We start from the raw sequence: 10669 nt of genomic DNA on the forward strand, positions 1-10669 counted from the left end.
ATATTAGGAAAGCAAAGAGAGAACATGAAAATTTTTTGGCAAGTAAAATCAAGGAAAACCCCAAAATGTTTTATAAATATATTTAGAGTAAGAGGATAACTAAAGAAAGGGTAGGGCCTATTAGAGATCATGAGGGCAATCTGTGTGTGGAGGCGGGAGACGTCGGTAGGGTTCTTAATGAATACTTTGCGTCTGGTTTCACAAAGGAGAGGGGCGAAGCAGACATTGCTATCGGGGAGGAGGAGTGTGAAATATTCGATGAAATAAACATAGTGAGAGAGGAAGTATTAAGGGGTTTAGCAGCTTTAAAAGTGGATAAATCCCCAGGCCTGGATGAAATGTATCCCAGGCTGTTAAGCGAAGCAAAAGAGGAAATAGCAGAGGCCCTGACCATCATTTTTCAATCCTTTCTGGCTTCAGGTGTGGTGCCGGAGGACTGGAGGACTGCTGATGTGGTACCCTTGTTTAAAAAGGGAGAAAAGGATAGACCGAGTAATTACAGGCCAGTCAGCCTAACCTCAGTGATGGGAAAATTATTGGAAAGAATTCTGAAGGACAGGATAAATCTTCATTTAGAAAGACACGGATTAATCAAGGATAGTCAGCACGGATTTGTTAAGGGAAGGTCGTGTCTGACAAACTTGATTGAATTTTTTGGGGAGGTAACAAGGAGGGTAGATGAGGGTAGTGCATTTGATGTATTGAATATGGACTTTAGCAAATCTTTTGATAAGGTTCCACATGGCAGACTGGTCACGAAGTTAACAGCCCATGGGACCCAGGGCAAAGTGTCAAGTTGGATTCAAAACTGGCTCGGAGACAGGAGGCAGAGGGTAATGGTTGATGGGTGTTTTTGTGACTGGAAGGCTGTTTCCAGTGGGGTTCCGCAGGGCTCAGTTCTAGGTTCCTTGCTTTTTGTGGTATATAAGAACATAAGAAATAGGAGCAGGAGTAGGCCAATCGGCCCCTCGAGCCTGCTCCGCCATTCAATAAGATCATGGCTGATCTAGACTTGAATATAGGGGGTATGATTAAGAAGTTTGCAGATGATACTAAAATCGGCTGTGTGGTTGATACTGAAGAAGGAAGCTGTAGACTGCAAGAAGAAATCAATAAATTGGTCAGGTGGGCAGAACAATGGTAAATGGAATTCAATCCGGAGAAGTGTGAGGTAATGCATTTGGGGAGGGCTAACAAGGAAAGGGAATACACATTAAATGGTAGGACACTGAGTAGTGTAGAGGAACAAAGGGACCTTGGAGTGCATGTCCACAGATCCCTGAAGGTAGCAGGCCAGGTAGATAAGGTGGTTAAGAAGGCATACGGAATGCTCCGCTTCTTCCTTGAACCGAGGCCCGACCAGTCCCCATCCACCACTACCCTCCTCCGCCTGGCTGAACATTTTCTCACATTGAACAACTTCTCCTTTAACTCCACTCATTTCCTCCAAATCAAAGGTGTTGCTATGGGTACCCGCATGGGTCCTAGCTATGCCTGCCTTTTCATGGGATATGTGGAACACTCTTTGTTCCAGTCCTACTCGAGTCCCCTCCCTCACCTCTTTTTCCGATACATTGATGACTGTATCGGTGCCGTTTCCTGCTCTTGCCCTGAACTAGACAATTTCATTCACTTTGCCTCCAATTTCCACCCTTCCCTCACCTTCACATGGTCCATCTCGGACTCTTCCCTTCCCTTCCTCGACTTCTCCGTCTCCATCTCTGACTCCCACAGATACCTGGACTACACTTCCTCCCACCCTGCCTCCTGTAAGGACTCTATTCCATTCTCCCAGTTTCTCCGTCTCCGCCGCATCTGCTCCGACGATGCCACCTTCCACACCAGTGCTTCTGACATGTCTTCCTTTTTCCTCAATCGAGGATTCCCCTCTACCGTGGTTGACACGACCCTCGACCGTGTCCGTTCTATCTCCCGCACTTCTGCCCTCACCCCTGCCCCTCCCTCCTGGAACCACGATAGGGTTCCCCTTGTCCTCACCTTTCACCCCACCAGCCTCCACATTCAACGAATCACCCTCCGCCATTTCCGCCACCTCCAAATTGATCCCACCACCAAATGCATCTTCCCCTCCCCTCCCCTTTCAGCATTCCATAGGGACCGCTCCCTCCGAGACATCCTAGTCCACTCCTCTATCACCCCCAGCACCCCTTCCCCTTCGCCTGGCACCTTCCCGTGCAAGCGGAGGAGATGTAACACCTGCCCCTATACCTCCCCCCTTCCCACTGTCCAGGGCCCCAAACACCCCTTCCAGGTAAAACAGCGATTTACTTGTACTTCTTGCAATCTAGTATACTGTATTCGCTGCTCACGATGTGGTCTCCTCTACATTGGGGAGACCAAACACAGATTGGGTGACCGCTTTGCGGAACACCACCGTTCAGTCCGTAAGGGTGACCCTGAGCTTCCGGTCGCCTGTCATTTCAATTCTCCGCTCCATTCCCACTCGGACCTCACCGTCCTCGGCCTCTTGCATTGTTCCACGGAAGCTCACCGTAAACTCGAGGGCCTAGAAATTCATTGTAGCCACTTTTGGGGCGGTAAAGTCGGGCGGCCGCTAAAGTTTGCACCCGGCGCAAAATCGAGGCCACTTCTCCGATATTCATTAGCTTCGCCCTAAGAGTTTGCTCGAGCGCTAAAACTGGTGCTGCACGCCTCTCTTTAGGCGCTAAGCCAGAGGTGCTGAGCGAGAGCGCCGAGGCCGGGCACAGCGCAGGTGCGGCCATCTCGTGATTGACAGCAGACACCCTGGCGCCGGCCAGCTCTTAAGGGGGAAGGGTCGACTGTGTCTGCTGCCACGCCCTGGATAGTGGAGCCCTCCAGCTAGGCCTGAACACTGCTGCTGGACCCAAATAGCGCCTGAAGCCATGCAGAAGGCCCGTGAACGAGCACAGCGCTTCTCAGAGCTTGATCTGAGTGTGCTGGTTGGTGGTGTGGAGAAGAGGCGCCATCTTTTGTACCCGGACAATGGCAGGAAGGCGCCAGTCCGCGTCTACCGGAGAGCCTGGAGGCATGTCGCCAGCAAGGTGTCAGCCAACAGCGAGGTCCCCAGGACCGGTGTCCAATGCCGCAAAAAGTTTAATGACCTCACTCGGATTGTCAGGGTGAGTACCCTTTCCAGTGACCTCCTCATCCTTGCATGTGCACCTCACATTATGGGCAAAGGGACCTGAAAGCCCTAATGGCCAGCCCTCATCCAGCAGCTATGGGACAGGCATGAACATCAATTGCACATTCTGCACTTAACACACTGGCCAAGCTATTCCACCATGGGAGGCAGTGCACACAAGATCAGGGCGACACACTGGCCAGGCTATTCCACCATGGGAGGCAGTGCACACAAGATCAGGGCTACACACTGTACTTAGAGGCCGTCCTTTCTCTTGCAGGCCAAGCTGGCCAATAATAGGAAGAGCCGGACTGCGACCGGGGGAGGCCGACCCCAGATCCAGCCGCTCACCGAGCTGCAACATCGCGTGGAGCGCATCATGGGTGGCCGGGTGATTGGCCCCGTTGCATGTGGAGATGCCGACCCTGTTCTGGCCACCAATGGTAAGGACATCAACGTTTGGACCTCTCTCGTCCCACTTGCGCATCAGATCTACATCCTTTGCCACTGTCCGACCAATGCGCTGAATGCCACCACTCATGCATCCCTCGCTGATGCCCTCTCCTCACTCTAAAGCTACTCTTGTGCCTTCCTGCTTTCAGATGGTGAGGAGGAGGTCCCTGAACTTGCCAGTGACAGCCCCTCAGAAGAGGAGGAGGAGGAGGAGCAAGAGGAAGGCGGCCCATCAGGGGAACCCTCATCTGCGGCAACCCATGCGAATGTAGGGGACACGTCTTCCCTGGAGGGGAGCGTGGCGGAAGTGTCAGAGGGGAGGGGAGCTCATGGGACCTGCAGCCTGCAGAAACGCGGGAGGGGGGTGGAAGCTCAGCGGCCTTCTCCCCAGAGGGGGGAAGGGTCGGAGGGGAGTCCAATTGCTGGGCCCAGCGGCGTCCAGCAACGCAGGAAGGGTCGGCCAGCTCGGCGGCCTTCTCCCCAGAGGGAGAGTCCGGCCTCCAGTCCGGAGATGGTCTTCGCCGAGGAGATGGAACGCCTCGAGGACTTGTCCGCGGACTCGGAGCGCCGGCACACGGAGCTCATGGGGGTAGTGGCACGGTTGCCTGAGGCCATCGAGTCCCTCTCTCGGAGTGACACCGACGTCGGGGCCTCACAGGCCATGAGTTTGGCGGAATTCGGGGCAGGGCAGGCAGCGAGTCGGGCGGCATTCGGGGCAGCTCAGGCAGTGAGTGGGCAGCTGATCAGTGGTGTCGTGCAGTCACTGGGTGCTCTGATGAGGTCACTGAACAGGTCAACACGGGCACTCACTGCTGCCACACTCGCTGTGTCAGCCAGGCATCGCCAGGGCACCCGGCGCGCTGCAGCAGCACAGCGGTCTGTCCCTCGGCAGATTGGTGCGCATGCTGCAGTGCTGGCCCGGGCGAGTGCCAGTGTCTCAGGCGACCAGCGAGCGCCTGCCATCCGCCAGCTTGCCCCCATTCCTCCAGCCGCCACTGCCACTCCCCCAGTGGAGCTGCCAGGAGCTGCTGCAGTGACTGATGCTGGCCAGCCACAGCTGCAGCATTCAACAGCCGCCCACTCGACGGCCAGGCCTCGACTAGGCCGACCCCCAAGGGCATCTGCCGTCACGACATGTGCCCCTCTGGAGCCTGCCCCCAGCCTTGCAGCAGCCAATGGCCTTACTTTGAGGAGGAACAGCAGGGCGGGCAGGGGCCACACAAAGATGGCCAAGGCATCGCCCTAGCGGGCCAAAAAGTCGAATGTGTGGCCAGTTGTGTTTGTTTTTTGAGGCCGAGAATTGGATGTTTGTTTTTTGAGGCCGAGAATTGGATGTTTGCTTTTTGAAGGCCGAGGATGTGATGTTTGTTTTTTACGAAGGCCGAGGATGACGGCCATTTTAGTTGCACTGTTTTGTTAATCCTCTCCAGGTTGTGGGAGCGAGTAATGTGTTTGAGTGTTTTTTGGGGGTTTCGTCTGTTTTTGGTTTTCATGTGGGAAGGGCCCTGAGTTTGTACAATAAAGCATTTTATTTAAAACATTGTCCATGTTTGATCTTTGAAGTGTTTGTTGCCTTAACCAGCTGAGGGCTTGCGGAGCGGCTGCAATCATGTTCTTTCATTGGCACAAGCCATTCCCTGACAGGGGGCCTAGAAGTGACGTTCAATAAGCCGCCGACGGGCGGCCCTTGGACCTTCTGCCTCCCTCCTGGGCTGGTACTCCTCGTCCTCCTCCTCCTCATGCTCCTCCTGCTCCTCCTCCTGAGGTGGGGGTCCAACGTGAGGTGGCAGTGCCTGAGTCCTGCGGATAGCCAGGTTGTGCAGCATGCAGCAAACGACGACGAATTGGGAGACTCGATCCTGCGAATACTGGAGGGCTCCCCCGGAGCGATCCAGACAGCAGAACCGTTGCTTAAGGACGCCGATTGTTTGTTCTATGATGTTCCTAGTCGCTTGATGGCTCTCGTTGTATGCCTCTTCAGCAGGGGTCGTGGGCGCGCGGAGCGGGGTCATGAGCCAGGTACACAAAGGATAGCCTTTGTCTCCGATAAGCCATCCTCTTGGGTGAGGCTGTGCCTGGAACATGTCAGCCACAGTTGTCTGTCGCAGGATAAAGGCATCGTGGCTGCTGCCTGGAAAGCGGGCATTGACAGCTAGGATGCGCTGCCTGTGGTCACACACCAGCTGTACGTTGAGGGAATGGTAGCCCTTCCGGTTGCGGTAATCCTCGGCATGCTCCAGAGGTGCCCGCAAAGCCACATGCGTGCAGTCAATGGCGCCCTGCACCATGGGGAAGCCCGCTATTCTTGCAAATCCCACTGCACGCTGCTGCTGCTTGTCCAGGGTCATGGGGAAGGCGATGAATTGATGTCTCCTTCTGAAAAGGGCTTCGGTCACCTGGCGGATGCAGCAATGCACGGCGAACTGGGAGATGTTGGCGATGTCCCCAGCAGCGGATTGGAAGGAGCCGGTGGCATAGAAGTTGAGAGCCACCGTCACCTTCACTGCCACCGACAGAGACGTCCTGCACATCAGCTGTGGCTGCAGATCTCTGTGAAGCAGCTGGCAGATGTCTGCAACCACCTCCCTTCTGAATCGCAGCCTCCTAACACACATCGCGGCAGACATGGTCAGATAGGAGGACTGCTGGTGGTATACCCTGGGTGGGTAAGGCCTCAGTTGGCGACGCCTGTTGCCCCCTCTGCGTCTAGCCAGGGCTGCCACTCTCTCACGGCGTCTGTAAGCCCTTCTGGCATAAGGCTGAAAGTCAGCGTTGGCACCCAATGCAGCCCCCATTATATGCTGGCAAACACTGAGCTCTCAATGAAGGCAAAGATAATTGCTAAGCTCTGGCCTGAGCCAAAAATACCTGTCCTAGTGTTGGTCCAAACCAGTAAGCTCTCCTCCTTGGTCTCTCTCCAAAAAACCGTTGCACAAGAGTGAATGCTGCAAAATGGCTGGCCTTTATAGTGCAGGGTAAGTGCCCTTTAATTAGCGCTCCCCGCGGCCCGCCTCGGCTGTGTACCGTTCCACTTCACAGTTGTTAGGGCCGCCCGGCGCACAATGGGCCGGCGCGAGTGAAGTTCCGGTTCGGGGCGCACAAAGGGCGTTGCACGACGAAATGACGTCATGATCTGCGCGCGCAGCAGGGCGCGCGCTAAGACTTTGCGCCGGCGCTAAATGTGTACTGAAGTTGGGGCGAGGCGCAGATCGCGCTGCGCCCGGGCGCTAAGCGCCTAGCGCTCGAGATCTACTCCTCCTAAGGCGCTAACGGCTGGCGCGCCCAACTGAATTTCTGGGCCGAGGAATAGCACCTCATCTTCCGATTAGGCACTTTACAGTCTTCCGGACTCAATATCGAGTTCAACAATGTCAGATCATAACCTCGGCCCCATTACATTTTTACTTATATATTTTATCCACATCTTTGTTTTGGCCCTTCCCCCTCTTTTCTCTCTCCCACATGGCAGCTGTCTCTCATTCTGCCAGTGCATTTCACACCTAATCTAGAGCTGTCTTTTGTCTCCACTAGTCCGATCACCATCTCGTCTCGTTTTGAATACCTCTTAATGTCTCTTCATTTCTCTTTTGTTCTCTCCCAGCCTGGCCTCTTAATCTATTTCATTTCCTGTGCTTCTTTAGTCTTGACAAAGGGTTCACCCGAAACGTTGACTCTATTTTCTCTCCACGGATGTTGCCTGGCCTGCAGAGTTTTTCCAGCATTTTCTGTTGTTATACGGAATGCTTGCCTTTATTAGCCGAGGCATAGAATGCAAGAGCAGGGGGGTTATGCTTGAACTGTATAAAACACTAGTTAGGCCTCAGCTAGAATACTGCGTGCAGTTCTGGTCACCACATTACAGGAAAGATGTGATTGCACTAGAGAGGGTACAGAGGAGATTTACAAGGATGTTGCTGGGAGTAGAGAATCTTAGCTATGAGGAAAGACTGGATAGGCTGGGTCTGTTTTCCTTGGAACAGAGGAGGCTGAGGGGAGACCTTATTGAGGTGTATAAAATTATGAGGGGCATAGATAAAGTGGATAGAAAGGACCCATTTCCTTTAGCAGAGGGGTCAAAAGCCAGGGGCACAGATTTAAAGTAATTGGTGGAAGGTTTAGAGGGGATTTGAGGGGCAATTTCTTCACCCAGAGGGTGGTGGGGGTCTGGAACTCACTGCCTGAAAGGGTGGTAGAGGCAGGGACCCTAACCACATTTAAAAAGTGTGGTAAACCACTGTTTGTATTCCTGTTTGTCCTGTTTGTATTCCACTGTGTACATGCCTGGACATGCCTCGGCTGACTCCTCCCACAGGTCCTAGTATAAAGGTGACTGCTCCCCAGCCCTTTGTATTTCTGGACCGGTCGACCACTCGAGGCAGAGCTCCATTCTGTTGTTAATAAAAGCCTTTAGTTACTCTTCTAACTCTCAGTCTTTTATGAGTAATTGATAGCGCATCAAAAAGTACTTGGGATGCTGTAACCTGCAGGGCTATGGACCAAGAGCTGGGAAGTGGGATTAGGCTGGAGAGCTCTTTGTTGGCCGGTGCGGACACGAAGGGCCGAAATGGCCTCCTTCCGTGCTGTAACTTTCTATGATTCTGCACCACACGGGGAGTGTCAGCCTAGTTTTACATGCTCAAGTCGCTTAGGCGTGGGATTTGAACCCACAACCTTCTAGACTCAGAAAGCGAGTGGGCTACCCACTGAGCCACAGCTGACACTGAGATAGCAGCAGAGAATGGTTACAAGCGCAGAAGGAGCACCTCTTGTGGATGAGATGTTAAACCTGAGGCCCCGCCCCCCTCCCACCCCGTCTGTTCTCTCTGAGGTGGACGTAAAAGATCCCCATGGCCACTATTTAGAAGAAGAGCAGTGGGGAGTTATCTCGGGTGTCCTGGGGCCAATACTTATCCCTCAACCAACATCACATTGCTGTTTGTGGGAGCTTGCTGTGCACAAATTGGCTGCCGCGTTTCCCACATTACAACAGTGACTCCACTTCAAAAAGTACTTCATTGGCTGTAAAGCGCTATTTACCACTCCACCAATTTTTGTGTCATCTGCGAACTTACTGATCATACCTCCTACATTCATATCTAAATCATTAATGTACACTACAAACAGCAAAGGACCCAGCACCGATCCCTGCGGTACACCACTGGACACAGGCTTCCAGTCACAAAAACAACCTTCGACCATCACCCTCTGCCTCCTACCACTAAGCCAATTTTGGATCCAATGTGCCAAATTGCCCTGGATCCCATGGGCTCTTACGTTCTTGACCAATCTCCCATGCGGGACTTTGTCAAAAGCCTTACTGAAGTTCATGTAGACCACATCAACTGCACTACCCTCATCCACACACCTAGTCACCCCCTTGAAAAATTCAATCAAATTGGTCAGACACGATCTCCCCCTGACAAAGCCATGCTGACGCTGACTATCCCTGATTAATCCCTGCCTCTCCAAGTGGAGACTAATTCTGTCCCTCAGAATTTTTTCCAATAATTTCTCTACCACTGATGTTAGGCTCACTGGCCTGTAATTCCCTGGTTTATCCCTACTACCCTTCTTGAATAATGGTACTACGTTAGCTGTTCTCCAGTCCTCTGGCACCTTCCCTGTGGCCAGCGAGGTTCTGAAAATTTGTGTCAGTGCCCCTGCAATCTCCTCCCTTGCCTCACACAGCAGCCTGGGATACATCCCGTCAGGGCCTGGGGATTTATCCACTTTTAAGCCTGCTAAAACCGCAGTACCTCCTCCCTCTCAATACTAATTTGTTCAAGTATATCACAATCCCCCTGCCTGACGGGCTGAATGGCCTCCTTCTGTGCTGCAACCATTCTATGATTCTAGGTAGAGAATATAAAAGTCAAGATGCAACGGTGAATCAATATAAAGCCTTAGTAAGGCCACAGTTGGAGGACTGTGCACGGTTTTGGGCTCCAGACTATAGGAAGGATGTTGAGGTAATAGAGAGGTTACAGCACAGATTCACCAGGATGCTGCCTGGTGTGAGGAAATATGAATAAAGTTATCATATAGGGCCTGCTTTCGTTATGGGGTGACTTGGCAGAAATGTTTCCAACTGTTGGGGACAGAGAGCAATGAAGGAACTTTTTTACACAATGGTTTGTGAAGCTGTGAAATGCCGAACCACACGGTGGGAGCTTGCTGTGCGTAATTGGCTGCCGTGTTTCCTTACATTCCAACACTGACTTCACTTCAAAATAATCGATTGGCTGTGAAGCGCTTTGGGACGTCCTGAGGTTGTACTAGCCGCTATATAAATGCAAGTCAGTCGGTCTTTCCTCACCTCCCCTCCCGATCCTTTCCCTTCCCATCCCTTCCCTTCCCATCCCTTTCCTCCCATCCTTCTTATCTATCTAATAGTAGCCAGAGAATCACCTGCAACGGCTTCTCTTCCCACTCCCGCATCGTTACCTCTGGTGACCCCCAAGGATCTATCCTTGCCCTGTAGGCGTTTATTTTACACTCCTTTAACCCAGGTCCTGCCGCTGGTCGCCAAGAGATGTAAGCGGTTTTTGATCCTAGCCCAATTGCTAGACGGACGGTTCGAATCGCCCCCACCTTACAAATGTTCTATACCTGGGAATTATTATTCAGAGTGTAAATGAAATAAGTCACGGACAGGAATGCTTCGGTGAAAAATCAAACTGATATTTATTTGGTCTAACATACACTGGCTAAAACATGCACTACTAAACGAAATCACTGTCTCTGTGGAGAATAAGATCCAGATTACAATCAACATACATACAGTACAAAACTGGGGACTATAACAAGCAGTAATTCCCTTGTTGCTATGGTGGACTCTAACTCCACCCCTACCAACGAATTACCCAGTCGCATAAACCCCTTCGCCTGGCTGAACTAAACGAAGCTCCCACCCTCGGAATAGCCCAAAAGCTTCACTTCTGAGAGACTATGCTTACCCCCACACGCGGTCGGTTTCGATCGCTCCGCTCGTCGGCTTCTCTGGTACTTCTTGTTAGTTCGACCTTGTAGGAGCAGGGAGCGAGAGAGAGAATGGTGGAAAAGAATCTATCTTTATAGGGGTCTGGCTAC

The sequence above is a fragment of the Somniosus microcephalus genome, chromosome 8 (assembly GCF_052327205.1).
Source record: "Somniosus microcephalus isolate GS21.2 chromosome 8, FLI_Smic_1.0, whole genome shotgun sequence".
NCBI classification, from domain to species: Eukaryota; Metazoa; Chordata; class Chondrichthyes; order Squaliformes; family Somniosidae; genus Somniosus; species Somniosus microcephalus.